The following is a 15,999-nucleotide window of genomic DNA, read 5'->3' on the forward strand; positions in this document are numbered from 1 at the left end:
CTAATTTATGTAGGTTAAGACTGGTTAAGTTATTAACATCATCATAGTCTATAGAATATAGTCTATGTTTAATAACATGAAATGTGTCAAAGTGGACATAAACCAGTAGACGAAAATCAAAGTGGCTTCACAACATCAGTTGATGTTCAAATTATATGTGGCCATTTTGTTGGTAGATAGGGATATCACTTGATTGAAAATCTTATTTCCTCCTGTTGAAGTTCAACCAGCTCAGCTATATTTCTTATAGGCCTATCTCTATTTCGACTGAAATTTGGACCCGTCATTTTCAGTCAAATGAACTGTCGTCGCAGCTTTGAAGGATAGGGCCCTCTCAGCATGCATTGCGCCATGCAGACCATTCCTTTTCCAAATCGCCAAATATTTTACCATCCGTAGGTGACCGATGTTGCAGCCTATTTGTAATACTTAGGCTAAGTCGTTTAAATATGCACTAGACTTGAGTAGCCTGATGCCATATAAATTGATCTGCCTCATGCACTCAACCAGAAAAGTGAAGTGTCGCGTGTTGACACTTGCAGGGCTCTCCGGCAACCGATTGTGCGGTTATTAATATCCCACGCATTCTATGATGTAGGCGGTGCAACTGGTAGGCTGAAACCTGTTTTAGCATCACGGGTACAGCACTCGGCAGTCCAGCCGCTGCCGTCTGAAAGGCTGAAAGTTACGGGCTATTGATGTGGAACTTCTCTGACAGTTTTGTTTCGGGCGTAGCATAAAAGATATTTGCATTTTCTCGCATTACGTCGAGTGGTGTGTGTAGTTTCATGAAAAATACAAATTAAGCTCACGCTGAAAATTGACACATCTCGATGGCCTGCCCGAAGTTGAAACGAAGTAACAGCATAGAGATTTTTCGACCTCTCTTCCACACGCTGAAAGAGAATATTTTAAGGGAAGACTTGATGTCAAAACAACTGTAGATAAGGGATACGATTGTGAAACATATGGCCAAATCCAACTGATAGCTTTGAAAATGTAACTTAGTCTACTAAAAGAGATTAAATGAAACATTCAGTAGGCCTATGGTTTTTGAGCACTCGCTGCACTGAGAACCTTACGTAGCCTAGCCCCCCCCCTCCTTTTTTTGAAATGAGATGGTTAACTTTACCATGCAACATTTTGTGTGTAGTTAATTCTTGCTTGAAGATACTTCAGGGAGGTTTGTGAACCCTTTCTCGCATGAGGACGTAGGCACGCATGCACGCACGCACGCACGCACACAATACTCTGAAATGGCAACAGAATGTGAGGAAAATCCTTTACAGCACATGCATTACTCTTGCCACATATCCTCTACACCAAAACACACACACACACACACACACACACACACACACACACACACACACACACACACACACACACACACACACACACACACACACACACACACACACACACAGAGCTCAGGCACAGTGTTCACTGTGTGTTCATTTACAGGCACAGATCAGGAGAGAAGAATGGTCGTGAAGCTCCTCTCCCAGCAGCTGCCTTTAAGAGAGAGAAGATGAAGTTGGTTGCTCAGGACATGAGGACGTGACCGAGATGGACTCGGCCTCTCAAGGTTTGGAAGTCGCCTGGATGGTCTCAGTCAACCAATATGGAAAAAGGCTCATGGACATTGCGGATCGTATCCCATAAAGGCATTCATATGCGCTGTAGCCTACCCATCTATGGAGAACCATCTTTGCAACTTCATTCTCCCTGGACTGCTTTGAAATGTTTGACATGCGCAACCTATTTCAGTGAATGGGTGACTTTCACAAAATGGACATGTGTCCACCACCTGTTTTTAATTGTATATGTAGCCTACAGACAATTATATGCTGTGTAACTCATGTATGGAGTGTGTGTGTGTGTGTGTGTGTGTGTGTGTGTGTGTGTGTGTGTGTGTGTGTGTGTGTGTGTGTGCGTGCGTGTGCGCTACAGTAGCCTATCTTTGGTCAATTCAGGTGTTTCAGAGTTGAACTAGATTCATCAAAATGCCCTACCCACCCTCATTCACTCCCACACTCAAAATGAAATAGCAAAAATGTGACTGTGTTCCTTCAGTGCCACATTTTCTTTTGTTAATATGTTTGATCTGAAACCAAATAAAGCATACACCAAGAGTACATACTGTTTACTAGATTGTGCGCTCAATTTGGTATTTTGTTTTTGCTCATCATTATCATTGGGGGTCATTGACCGTTCTTAGATATTTGCACGCCTGTGTTGACTAGTGTTTGTTACTGTTCCGGTGAACATAGGCCTAATTTATGTAGGTTAAGACTGGTTAAGTTCTTAACATCATCATAGCCTATAGAATATAGTCTATGTTTAATAACATGAAATGTGTCAAAGTGGACATAAACTAGTAGACGAAAATCAGAGTGGTTTCACAACATCAGTTGATGTTCAAATGATATGTGGACATTTTGTTGGTAGATAGGGATATCACTTGATTGAAAATCTTATTTCCTCCTGTTGAAGTTCAACCAGCTCAGCTGTATTTCTTTTAGGCCTATTTCTATTTCGACCGAAATTTGGACCCGCCATTTTCAGTCAAATGAACTGTCGTCGCAACTTTGAAGGATAGGGCCCTCTCAGCATGCATTGCGCCTTGCAGACCATTCCTTTTCCAAATAGTCAAATATTTTACCATCCGTAGATGACCGATGTTGCAGCCTATTTGTAATACTTAGGCTATGTCGTTTAAATATGCACTAGACTTGAGTAGCCTGATGCCATATTGATCTGCCTCATGCACTCAACCAGGAAAGTGAAGTCTCGCGCGTGTTGTCATTTGTTTCCTTCGGACACACCTCCAACATTGAAATTGTAGGCTTATATGCTAATTGGGAGAGTCATTCCCGCATTGACGTCACCAACGCTGCTGCACACTCCGTGTGTTTACCATGTGATCAGATGAATGCTAGTGATCTTCTGAACTCAACTTGAAGGACTCCTCTGACTGGGTTTTTTCGAGCGTACTCTAAGAGGTTTTTGCATGTTATCGCTTTGCGCTGAGTGGTGTGTGTAGTTTCATGAAAGATACAAAATTAAGTTCACGTCGATTATTGACATATTGCGATGACCTGCCCAAAGTTGAAACGAAGTAACAGCATAGAGATTATTCAACCTCTCTTCCACACGCTGTAAGAGAATATTTTAAGGTAAAACTTGATGTTAAAACAACTGTAGATAAGGGATACGGTTGTGAAACATATGGCCAAATCCAACTGATATCTTTGAAAATGTAACTTAGTCTACTAAAAGAGATTAAAGGAAACATTCAATAGGCCTATGGTTTTTGAGCACTCGCTGCACTGAGAACCTACGTAGCCTATAGGACCCCCCCCCCCCCTTTTAAATGAGAGAGATGGTTAACTTTACCATGCAACATTTTGTGTGTAGTTAATTCTTGCTTGAAGATACTTCAGGGAGGTTTGTGAACCCTTTCTCACATAAGGACGTAGGCACGCACGCACGCACGCACGCACGCACACACACAATACTCTGAAATGGCAACAGAATGTGAGGAAAATCCTTTACAGCACATGCATTACTCTTGCCACATATCCTCTGCACCAAAACACGCACGCACACACACGCACACACACACACACACACACACACACACACACACAGAGCTCAGACACAGTGTTCACTGTGTGTTCATTTACAGACACAGATCAGGAGAAAAGAATGGTCGTGAAGCTCCTCTCCCAGCAGCTGCCTTTAAGAGAGAGAAGATGAAGTTGGTTGCTCAGGACATGAGGATGTGAACGAGATGGATTCGACCTCTCAAGGTTTGGAAGTCGCCTGGATGGTCTCAGTCAACCAATATGGAAAAAGGCTCATGGACATTGCGGATCGTATCCCATAAAGGCATTCATATGCGCTGTAGCCTACCCATCTATGGAGAACCATCTTTGCAACTTCATTCTCCCTGGACTGCTTTGAAATGTTTGACATGCGCAGCCTATTTCAGTGAATGGGTGACTTTCACAAAATGGACACTGTCTGCCACCTGTTTTTAATTGTATTGTATATGTAGCCTACAGTCAATTATATGCTGTGTAACTCATGTATGGAAAGTGTGTGTGTGTGTGTTTGCGCTAAAGTAGCCTATCTTTGGTCAATTCAGGTGTTTCAGAGTTCAACTAGATTCATCAAAATACCCTATACAGCCTCATTCACTCCCACACTCAAAATGAAATAGCAAAAATGTGACTGTGTTCCTTCAGCGCCACATTTTCTTTTGTTAATATGTTTGATCTGAAACCAAATAAAGCATACACCAAGAGTACATACTGTTTACTAGATTGTGCGCTCAATTTGGTATTTTGTTTTTGCTCATCATTATCATTGGGGGTCATTGACCGTTCTTAGATATTTGCACGCCTGTGTTGACTAGTGTTTGTTACTGTTCCGGTGAACATAGGCCTAATTTATGTAGGTTAAGACTGGTTAAGTTATTAACATCATCATAGCCTATAGAATATAGTCTATGTTTAATAACATGAAATGTGTCAAAGTGGACATAAACTAGTAGACGAAAATCAGAGTGGTTTCGCAACATCAGTTGATGTTCAAATTATATGTGGACATTTTGTTGGTAGATGGGGTCACTTCATTGAAAATCTTATTTCCTCCTGTTGAAGTTCAACCAGCTCAGCTATATTTCTTACAGGCCCATTACTATTTCGACTGAAATTTGGACCCGCCATTTTCAGTCAAATGAACTGTCGTCGCAGCTCAGCATGCATTGCGCGTTGCAGACCATTCCTTTTCCAAATCGTCAAATATTGTACTATCCGTAGATGACCGATGTTGCAGCCTATTTGTAATACTTAGGCTAAGTCGTATAAATATGCCCTAGACTTGAGTAGCCTGATGCCATATAAATTGATCTGCCTCATGCACTCAACCAGAAAAGTGAAGTGTCGCGTGTTGACATTTTTACAGCCTATTTTAAACAGCTCAACATTCCTCTGTGGTTCAGCAAGCCACACCTTCTACACACATTAGTCAGCAATTGTCTGGTGAAACATAAGTAGCAGGAACCGCAGCGCTGTTGTACACTTGAATAATCTCATGCGGATCGCGACATGATGATATACTTCTGAACTTCTCATGAGGGATTTCTGTGATTAGGTTATTACGAGCGTATAAGTCTTTGTACTTTGTCACGTTGCGTGCAGTGATATGTGTTGGTTCATGGCAGATCTATGTTAAATCAACTTCAGGCCGTTCAGTGATAAGTGTTGGTTCATGACAGATCTATGTTACATCAACTTCAGGCCGAATATTGACATAGCTTATTGCGATGACCTGCCCAAAGTTGAAACGAAGCAACAGCATGATTATTCGACCTCTCTTCCACACGCTGAAAGAGAATATTTTAAGGTAAGACTTGATGTTAAAACAACTTTAGATAAGGGATACGATTGTGAAACATATGGGCAAATCCAACTGATATCTTTGAAAATGTAACTTAGTCTACTAAAAGAGATTAAAGGAAACATTCAGTATAGGCCTATGGTTTTTGAGCACTCGCTGCACTGAGAACCTTACGTAGCCTACCCCCCCTTTTTTAAATGAGAGAGATGGCTAACTTTACCATGCAACATTTTGTGTGTAGTTAATTCTTGCTTGAAGATACTTCAGGGAGGTTTGTGAACCCTTTCTCACATGAGGACGTAGGCACGCATGCACGCACGCACGCAATACTCTGAAATGGCAATAGAATGTGAGGAAAATCCTTTACAGCACATGCATTACTCTTGCCACATATCCTCTGCACCAAAACACACACACACACACACACACACACACAGAGCTCAGACACAGTGTTCACTATGTGTTCATTTACAGGCACAGATCAGGAGAGAAGAATGGTCGTGAAGCTCCTCTCCCAGCAGCTGCCTTTAAGAGAGAGAAGATGAAGTTGGTTGCTCAGGACATGAGGATGTGAACGAGATGGATTCGACCTCTCAAGGTTTGGAAGTCGCCTGGATGGTCTCAGTCAACCAATATGGAAAAAGGCTCATGGACATTGCGGATCGTATCCCTTAAAGGCATTCATATGCGCTGTAGCCTACCCATCTATGGAGAACCATCTTTGCAACTTCATTCTCCCTGGACTGCTTTGAAATGTTTGACATGCGCAGCCTATTTCAGTGAATGGGTGACTTTCACAAAATGGACACTGTCTGCCACCTGTTTTTAATTGTATTGTATATGTAGCCTACAGTCAATTATATGCTGTGTAACTCATGTATGGAAAGTGTGTGTGTGTGTGTTTGCGCTAAAGTAGCCTATCTTTGGTCAATTCAGGTGTTTCAGAGTTCAACTAGATTCATCAAAATACCCTATACAGCCTCATTCACTCCCACACTCAAAATGAAATAGCAAAAATGTGACTGTGTTCCTTCAGCGCCACATTTTCTTTTGTTAATATGTTTGATCTGAAACCAAATAAAGCATACACCAAGAGTACATACTGTTTACTAGATTGTGCGCTCAATTTGGTATTTTGTTTTTGCTCATCATTATCATTGGGGGTCATTGACCGTTCTTAGATATTTGCACGCCTGTGTTGACTAGTGTTTGTTACTGTTCCGGTGAACATAGGCCTAATTTATGTAGGTTAAGACTGGTTAAGTTATTAACATCATCATAGCCTATAGAATATAGTCTATGTTTAATAACATGAAATGTGTCAAAGTGGACATAAACTAGTAGACGAAAATCAGAGTGGTTTCGCAACATCAGTTGATGTTCAAATTATATGTGGACATTTTGTTGGTAGATGGGGTCACTTCATTGAAAATCTTATTTCCTCCTGTTGAAGTTCAACCAGCTCAGCTATATTTCTTACAGGCCCGACTGAAATTTGGACCCGCCATTTTCAGTCAAATGAACTGTCGTCGCAGCTCAGCATGCATTGCGCGTTGCAGACCATTCCTTTTCCAAATCGTCAAATATTGTACTATCCGTAGATGACCGATGTTGCAGCCTATTTGTAATACTTAGGCTAAGTCGTATAAATATGCCCTAGACTTGAGTAGCCTGATGCCATATAAATTGATCTGCCTCATGCACTCAACCAGAAAAGTGAAGTGTCGCGTGTTGACATTTTTACAGCCTATTTTAAACAGCTCAACATTCCTCTGTGGTTCAGCAAGCCACACCTTCTACACACATTAGTCAGCAATTGTCTGGTGAAACATAAGTAGCAGGAACCGCAGCGCTGTTGTACACTTGAATAATCTCATGCGGATCGCGACATGATGATATACTTCTGAACTTCTCATGAGGGATTTCTGTGATTAGGTTATTACGAGCGTATAAGTCTTTGTACTTTGTCACGTTGCGTGCAGTGATATGTGTTGGTTCATGGCAGATCTATGTTAAATCAACTTCAGGCCGTTCAGTGATAAGTGTTGGTTCATGACAGATCTATGTTACATCAACTTCAGGCCGAATATTGACATAGCTTATTGCGATGACCTGCCCAAAGTTGAAACGAAGCAACAGCATGATTATTCGACCTCTCTTCCACACGCTGAAAGAGAATATTTTAAGGTAAGACTTGATGTTAAAACAACTTTAGATAAGGGATACGATTGTGAAACATATGGGCAAATCCAACTGATATCTTTGAAAATGTAACTTAGTCTACTAAAAGAGATTAAAGGAAACATTCAGTATAGGCCTATGGTTTTTGAGCACTCGCTGCACTGAGAACCTTATGTAGCCTACCCCCCCTTTTTTAAATGAGAGAGATGGCTAACTTTACCATGCAACATTTTGTGTGTAGTTAATTCTTGCTTGAAGATACTTCAGGGAGGTTTGTGAACCCTTTCTCACATGAGGACGTAGGCACGCATGCACGCACGCACGCAATACTCTGAAATGGCAATAGAATGTGAGGAAAATCCTTTACAGCACATGCATTACTCTTGCCACATATCCTCTGCACCAAAACACACACACACACACACACACACAGAGCTCAGACACAGTGTTCACTATGTGTTCATTTACAGGCACAGATCAGGAGAGAAGAATGGTCGTGAAGCTCCTCTCCCAGCAGCTGCCTTTAAGAGAGAGAAGATGAAGTTGGTTGCTCAGGACATGAGGATGTGAACGAGATGGATTCGACCTCTCAAGGTTTGGAAGTCGCCTGGATGGTCTCAGTCAACCAATATGGAAAAAGGCTCATGGACATTGCGGATCGTATCCCTTAAAGGCATTCATATGCGCTGTAGCCTACCCATCTATGGAGAACCATCTTTGCAACTTCATTCTCCCTGGACTGCTTTGAAATGTTTGACATGCGCAGCCTATTTCAGTGAATGGGTGACTTTCACAGAATGGACACTGTCTGCCACCTGTTTTTAATTGTATATGTAGCCTACAGTCAATTATATGCTGTGTAGCTCATGTATGGAAAGTGTTTGTGTGTGTGTGTGTGTGTGTGTGTGTGTGTGTGTGTGTGTGTGTGTGTGTGTGTGTGTGTGTGTGTGTGTGTGTGTGTGTGTGTGTGCGCGTGCGTGTGCGCTAAAGTAGCCTATCTTTGGTCAATTCAGGTGTTTCAGAGTTGAACTAGATTCATCAAAATACCCTACCCACTCTCATTCACTCCCACACTCAAAATGAAATAGCAAAAATGTGACCGTGTTCCTTCAGTGCTACATTTTCTTTTATTAATATGTTTGATCTGAAACCAAATAAAGCATACACCAAGAGTACATACTGTTTACTAGATTGTGCGCTCAATTTGGTATTTTGTTTTTGCTCATCATTATCATTGGGGGTCATTGACCATTCTTAGATATTTGCACGCCTGTGTTGACTAGTGTTTGTTACTGTTCCGGTGAACATAGGCCTAATTTATGTAGGTTAAGACTGGTTAAGTTCTTAACATCATCATAGCCTATAGAATATAGTCTCTGTTTAATAACATGAAATGTGTCAAAGTGGACATAAACTAGTAGACGAAAATCAGAGTGGTTTCACAAGATCAGTTGATGTTCAAATTATATGTGGACATTTTAGATAGGGATATCACTTGATTGAAAATCTTATTTCCTCCTGTTGAAGTTCAACCAGCTCAGCTATATTTCTTATAGGCCTATTTCTATTTCGATTGAACTTTGAACCCGCCATTTTCAGTCAAATGAACTGTCGTCGCAGCTTTGAAGGATAGGGCCCTTTGAGCATGCATTGCGCCTTGCAGACCATTCCTTTTCCAAATCGTCAAATATTTTACCATCCGTAGATGACCGATGTTGCAGCCTATTTGTAATACTTAGGCCAAAGCCCTATTCGCACGGGATTAGTATTACCTGTGGACCTCTGGTCATTTTCAAATTATCGCCCCACCTCTGTGTTACTTGCAGCGCATTCGCACGGGATAAGCAAAGTCTGTAAATCACTCTATTTTCACTGACATTACACCCGGATAAGTCGTATGCTAACGTCCGAAAACAACGCACAAAGTAGAAAAGATATGCAATTGCAATAGCAATCACTGAGATGCAGATTCGCACGGGATATTATCACCGGACGTCTGTGTTTGGCGAAATACAGTAGGTAATTTGCGGCGGAATTTTTACTTTACAAATTACAGACATGGCACATTCGCACGGGACTAAGATCTCAGACATTCTCCGCAATTATCACAAATCACCAAAGGTCCACAGGTAATACTAATCCCGTGCGAATAGGGCTCAAGTCGTTTAAATATGCACTAGATTTGAGTAGCCTGATGCCATATAAATTGATCTGCCTCTACCCATCTATGAAGAACCCTCTTTGCAACTACATTCTCCCTGGACTGCTTTGAAATGTTTGACATGTGCAGCCTATTTCAGTGAATGGGTGACTTTCACAAAATGGACACTGTCTGCCACCTGTTTTTAATTGTATATGTAGCCTACAGTCAATTATATGCTGTGTAACTCATGTATGGAAAGTGTGTGTGTGTGTGTGTGTGTGTGTGTGTGTGTGTGTGTGTGTGTGTGCGCGCGCTACAGTAGCCTATCTTTGGTCAATTCAGGTGTTGCAGAGTTGAACTAGATTCATCAAAATACCCTACCCACTCTCATTCACTCCCACACTCAAAACGAAATAGCAAAAATGTGACCGTGTTCCTTCAGCGCCACATTTTCTTTTGTTAATATGTTTGATCTGAAACCAAATAAAGTATACACCAAGAGTACATACTGTTTACTAGACCAGCGGCGCTCGAGGAGCAATGAGGGGTCAGGTGCTCAAGGGCACTTCAGCCGTGGACTGGTCAGGGATTGAAACAGCAACCCTCAGGTTACAAGCCTAAAGCCTTAACTAGTAGGCCACGGCTGCCCCTCATATGAATGATTGAATGGATAACCAAATTTCACAAAACAATGTACCAAATACATATCTAGACTAATCTGGTAAAATAATATCAATATTCTCCTTGATATAATATTCTTATAAACAAAAACTCATTCAGTGACGATCCAGATTTAGATTTTTCCCATTTGCATACTGCATCTGCAAAAAAATGTAGGTAGGCCTATAATTATATGATTAAGTTGTTATACATGCTAATTTATTACAATATGCAAATCACCTCACTTACTATTTGTGATACAAAAATGTCCCAAGTAGAAATGGATTCTACACAAAAAAGTACCACAGGATCAACTGAGAAAAGTTTGGTGGTGAGTGACCATTATCAGATTGTTGTAGGCTTTACCCTAGTGCCCTATATGTGGAATATAGGGCACTACTTTACCCTGTCTAATAGTGCCATCTTGTGGTGTTTGCTTAAACTGCTTTAACCACTTTATTCAGCCACAAAGAAAGAAGCAGTATTACTAGCGTTGATGCATGAATACCAAATAGTGTGTAGGACATATTTGACTCAATGATTTGTTTCAGTTCTTTCAGAACATCTTCCCTATTGGGTGTGTGAATGTCTTTGTCACCTGATTTGTTTTCAGTGCGTGACTGTGATAGCCTAGAAATAGACGCAACCTAGCGGCAACAAATATTTTTACCTAGCGGGATGTGTTACACTTTTAACTGCATGTTATGCATTAGTAAACAAATTAAATCACGCACACACTGAGAGGTAAGTTTCACTCAACTTTACTTCATGGTGTCTCCGTTCAGAACGTACCTTTCAACGTGGGCTACTGACGTCATCAGTATATGACATTGCCCCCTTACTTGAATTAAAACTCTAATATACCCTTTACATAAACCATCAGTTAGGCTACTTGAACAATAACCATAATGAATCAAATCATCATCAAAACATTCTCTGTCAGAATAAAACATTGTTTTCAAATAAAACATTTATGCCTCCTAACACTGTGCATGCATCTTTTTAGAACATACACATGAACATATGCATTCCTATTAATTTCATTCATTTCATAACAAAGCTTGTGAATCTCTGGGGCATTTTCACTTCTCTGCGAGGTCGCTCTGCCTGTACTGTAAGAGGTCGACATGGAGATGACCCCTGGGTGAGCGCCTCTGGTGTGGACCTCACAGCATGATCAACGTGTCTGTGTTCCATTTTCACCAGGTGGTCTCTGCTCGGCTGGTGTGTACTCTTTGACGTGTGGTGTTTCTTGAGTACTGAGCTCCTGCGGGTGACTTGACTACCACATTGTTATCATTCTCACTGATCACCGTGTGAGGTGTCTGGTTAAATGTTGTTGTGAACTTGTCTGTCTTGTCTTGTTTCAAGAGCACCTCATCTACCTAGCCTGGGTTTTCCCATACTGCCTTGCGCGGTGATTTCAATCCCGCTGCTAAGCCAGTCTGGAAACTAACGCCCAAATGTTCGCCTGATGTTGGCGAACCAATCACAGAACATCCGAGAAGTTTCCGTTGCCTTCTTGCGTCTACATTCGACGCCCAAGGATTTACGGCAGCCCTTAGCGTTGCATACGAACGAGTTGGGTGAGCTATGCGCATTTGATAGACATCCGTGGCGCCCAATGAACGGATCTGGGCATTTTTTCAAATACGAGAAAATGAACGTCTGGTTGCCAGACCACGTCTCATTTGAGAAGTGGGAGGCGTTAGCCAGGCTATCATCTACCTGCACTGGGGACTCTTTGGCTCCACGCCGCTCGTCAGCGTACACTTAGGATTTGCCCTTGCGCTCAGCATCAGTGTCCCGGGCCTCAAGGTCACTCCTCGGTGTACTGATGTCTGGCAGCTTTCCTCTGAGCTTTCGATTGAACAAGAGCTCGGCGGGGCTCCTGCCCGTGGTGGAGCGGTCAATGGATCTGTAGATGGTGACGTATTTCCGCAGCTCCTTCTGCCAGTCCAGTCCCTCCGCCTGTGCGATGCGAATCCGTTTCATGATCGACGCGTTTTGCCTCTCCACTTCTCCATTCGCTTGTGCCCATTAAGGTGTTGTCCTCACGTGTTGTATGCCGTTCTCTTGACAGAAGTCCTGGAACTGTGATGACAAGAACTGTGGCCCACAGTCAGACCTGATAGAGACAGGCAGACCGTGGCGGCTGAAGATGTTCTCTAAACAGTCGATCACTTTGTCTGTCGTGGTGGATCGCATGATCTCGTACTCATAATAACGGCTGTAATAGTCTATAACTACCAGGATAGAATGTCCTGTTGGTAGTGGACCTAACAAGTCTGTGGCAGTCACGCCAGAGAACCTAGAAACATGCAGGAAGAAAACTCCTGATCATGAACATGCAACAGGAAACATATGCTAATGAACTCAACAACATACAGAAACAGACGGACTCAAAGCAACATCAGAAAGCTTCGTCCAGTGATTGACGGCGATGGGCTTCTCCGAGTTGGTGGACGCATCTCGCAGTCTGGCTTAGAGATGAACAGAACCAATCCTCTCATCATCCCAGCCCAGGTCAGCATCACCTAACGACCCTCCTCGTGCGACACCACCACGAACAGGTAAAGCACCAAGGCAGACACTTCACTGAGGGAGCCGTCAGGGATGCTGGACTATGGCTGGTAGGAGGGAAAAGTGCATAAGGGGCACCATATTCAGGTGTGTCACTTGCAGAAGACTGCGGGGCAAAATAGAGCATCAGCTGATGGCAGACCTACCTGCAGACCGGCTACAAGTCGCCCCACCTTTCACCTACATCGGCCTGGACATGTTTGGCCCATGGGAGGTGACCAGCCGTCCGACCAGAGGTGGCCTGGCCAACAACAAAAGGTGGGCTGTGTTGTTTACATGCCTCAGTGTGCGCGCAGTGCACATAGAGGTAATAGAGACTTTAAGTGCATCCAGCTTCATTAATGCTCTCAAGAGATTTTTCTCCATCAGAGGGCCTGCAAAGTTAATCAGGTCTGACCAAGGCACAAATTTCATCGGAGCGTCCAAAGAATTGAATCTGGAAGGACATTCAGACATGCAGCGATACCTACAAGATCAACAGTGCACATGGATCTTCAATCCACCACATTCCTCCCACATGGGAGGTGGCTGGGAGCGGCTCATTGGTGTGTCACGCCGCATCTTAGACTCCATGTTTCTGCAGCAGCGTTTTTCCTCTTTGACTCAAGTGCTTGTCACACTCATGGCAGAGGTGTGTGCAATCATCAATGCGAGGCCTCTGCTGCCTTTTCCCACTGACCCAGAAAGCCCGCTCATGCTTACCCCATCCATGCTGTTGACACAGAAGACCGGAACTCCAGCTTCAGCTCCAGCAGACTTCAGCAAAGCAGAGATCCTCCGTCAGCAGTGGAAACAAGTCGGTCCAAGTGGCAGGACACAAGGCCCAACTTGCAGGAAGGAGACATTGTCCTGATGAGAGACAGTGCTGTGAAAAGACACTACTGGCCTATGGCTATGGTCACAATAACACTTCCCAGTAAGGACAGTGTAGTGAGATCTGTGGAAGTAAGAGCAATTTGTGAAGGCACTCCTTAAGTGTACACCAGACCAGTTTCTGAACTTGCTTTACTGTTTTCTCCAAAACATGATGTTGAATGTGTTTAATACATGTGATTTCATAGATATGGTATCCCTAAGATACCAGGCAGGGAGTGTCATGGTCTGAGCCGATCAAGTTTTCTTTTCTTTTACTGTGCACGATTTTTACCAGTAATTTCTTGTGTTAGAGCGCCATCTACTGGCCTTAATCAAAATCTGCTTTGCAGTGTAATAGTGATACTTCCTGTTTGGCTTGCAGACATACAAGAGAAGTTTACGAGAGCATTCACACTGGTTCCTGTCTCCGGACTATTTACATTTTACCTGCTATATAGTTACATGTATCTCTTACCCTTACGAAGGCAATGCCGTAAGTATACTGTGTGTTACCGAAATGTGTGTTTGAACTGAGGTGCAGCAAATATGATACGTTTAAGAATTTCTTTGTTCTTTGAAATGGCGGCAAGTTGCTGTGTGTTCGTGGCCAGCATTGTGTGTTAGCTTATGGACGGGACAAATGGACTGAAGGTGGTTTGTTTTGTGTTCACAGCTTTTACAGCATAAATAAAGGAGGGTCATTCCACGTCAAATCAACCAGAGCGCATGCACTTGCGTCTCAAAAAAATCTGAAAAAAATACCATGTGCACCTATGTTACCCAGGAGACACTCTGTGAAATGGTTTTGTGCTAAGATTAATACTTTTCAAGTAACAGCCAGTTTTACGGGGGAAGGGGGGTGTCAAATTTGTTCTGCCTCTTTTTTTTGTCAAAGTTCACAAGCTAATTGCTCAAGAACTAGAATTTGCAGGAGGCTCAAACTTTGCAGGCTGGTGCATAAATAGGAAGAGTATGCAGTAAAATCACCACGAGTAGCCTAGTCTGGATGATCCTGCTTGGTCATAGCAGTCCCTCAAAGTTGATCAAAATTTCATTGGAGTTCTTGGCTGGGCTCTGTTTAGGCCTTCAGAAGACACATTTTTACTCAACATAGGCTCTTGGGTTTTTTTTTTTATAGAGATAAGTAGAAACACTCTCCAAAAAAGCAATGAAGAGAAAATAAATTCCACCAGGGACTGAACGGCAGACCTCACAAGTTTGAAAAATAAATTTGGATCTCATATTCAGAGCACCCTTACACCTTGTGGGAATATACAAAGATTTGTTTAATATTTTTTTCTATAATCTGCAATACCTCTTCTTTTTAAAAACACCAATTTGACTTGTCTCATGCAAATCTTTCTTTTTCATTTCCCACCCTGAACAAGGGCAAAATGCACCATTGAGATGTATTGAGAGATATGTTTTGTATAGAGTAACCACTAGGTGCCACTAAAATCACTGAATCACTGGAATTGCAGGGGTGGGGACAAAACATATTGATCTCAATGGTGCCATTTTGTCCATGTTTAGGGTGGAAAATGAAAAAGAAAGATTTGCATAAGACAAATTGGTGTTTTTAAAAAGAAGAGGTGATGCAATTTATTCAACTATATTAAGTCAGTGGCTCACTGCAGGAATGGGCTTTTTCACTGAATAATAAGATGCAGACACTATTTAGTGCACAAGTCTATTTAGTGTGCAGGCAAATCTTTGACTTTGATACTTTTTTAAGTACATTTTTGCATAGACTGTTACAGGAAGGGAGTTGGAGAGAGAGATGGGGTGGGATCAGTAACCGACCCCAGCCGGACTCGAAACTGGGGCCCTGTGGGCACTTGGACCTAGCCTGGCACGCCCTCCCAGTGACATTGGCTAACACCTTCGGCGTGGCTGTCGCTGGTCTGGCCAACTGCTCATCGGGCAGGATTTCTGAATTCCCCAAAACTGTGGGACTGCCCCCTTTGGTCGAGAACCAATCAACTTTGAGCAGCTCCAACGGCTCTGGGTAGAGGCGTGTTCAAGGCAGAGGAAAGAGTGTTGTTATTGGTTTAAACTCGGCAAACTCCTTTCCGACATCGACCAGTAGCAAATCGAGGCACTTAAAGGAGGCGGGTCAACCAAGCGCTTGGAGAAACTGTTGAGAACAGGCTCTTGGTCAGACCAAA

The 15,999-nt window shown here is 42.7% G+C and overlaps 1 long non-coding RNA gene across 1 annotated transcript; it reads left to right on the plus strand.

Moving 5' to 3' along the window:
* Positions 1-5,078: 5,078 nt before the first annotated feature.
* On the plus strand, positions 5,079-6,507 carry LOC134071518 (uncharacterized). The gene is made up of 2 exons (XR_009937081.1): positions 5,079-5,415; positions 5,884-6,507. It is a non-coding gene; the product is annotated as an uncharacterized LOC134071518 (long non-coding RNA).
* Positions 6,508-15,999: the final 9,492 nt, after the last annotated feature.

Source organism: Sardina pilchardus, chromosome 23 (genome assembly GCF_963854185.1).
Source record: "Sardina pilchardus chromosome 23, fSarPil1.1, whole genome shotgun sequence".
In the NCBI taxonomy this organism is placed as follows: Eukaryota; Metazoa; Chordata; class Actinopteri; order Clupeiformes; family Clupeidae; genus Sardina; species Sardina pilchardus.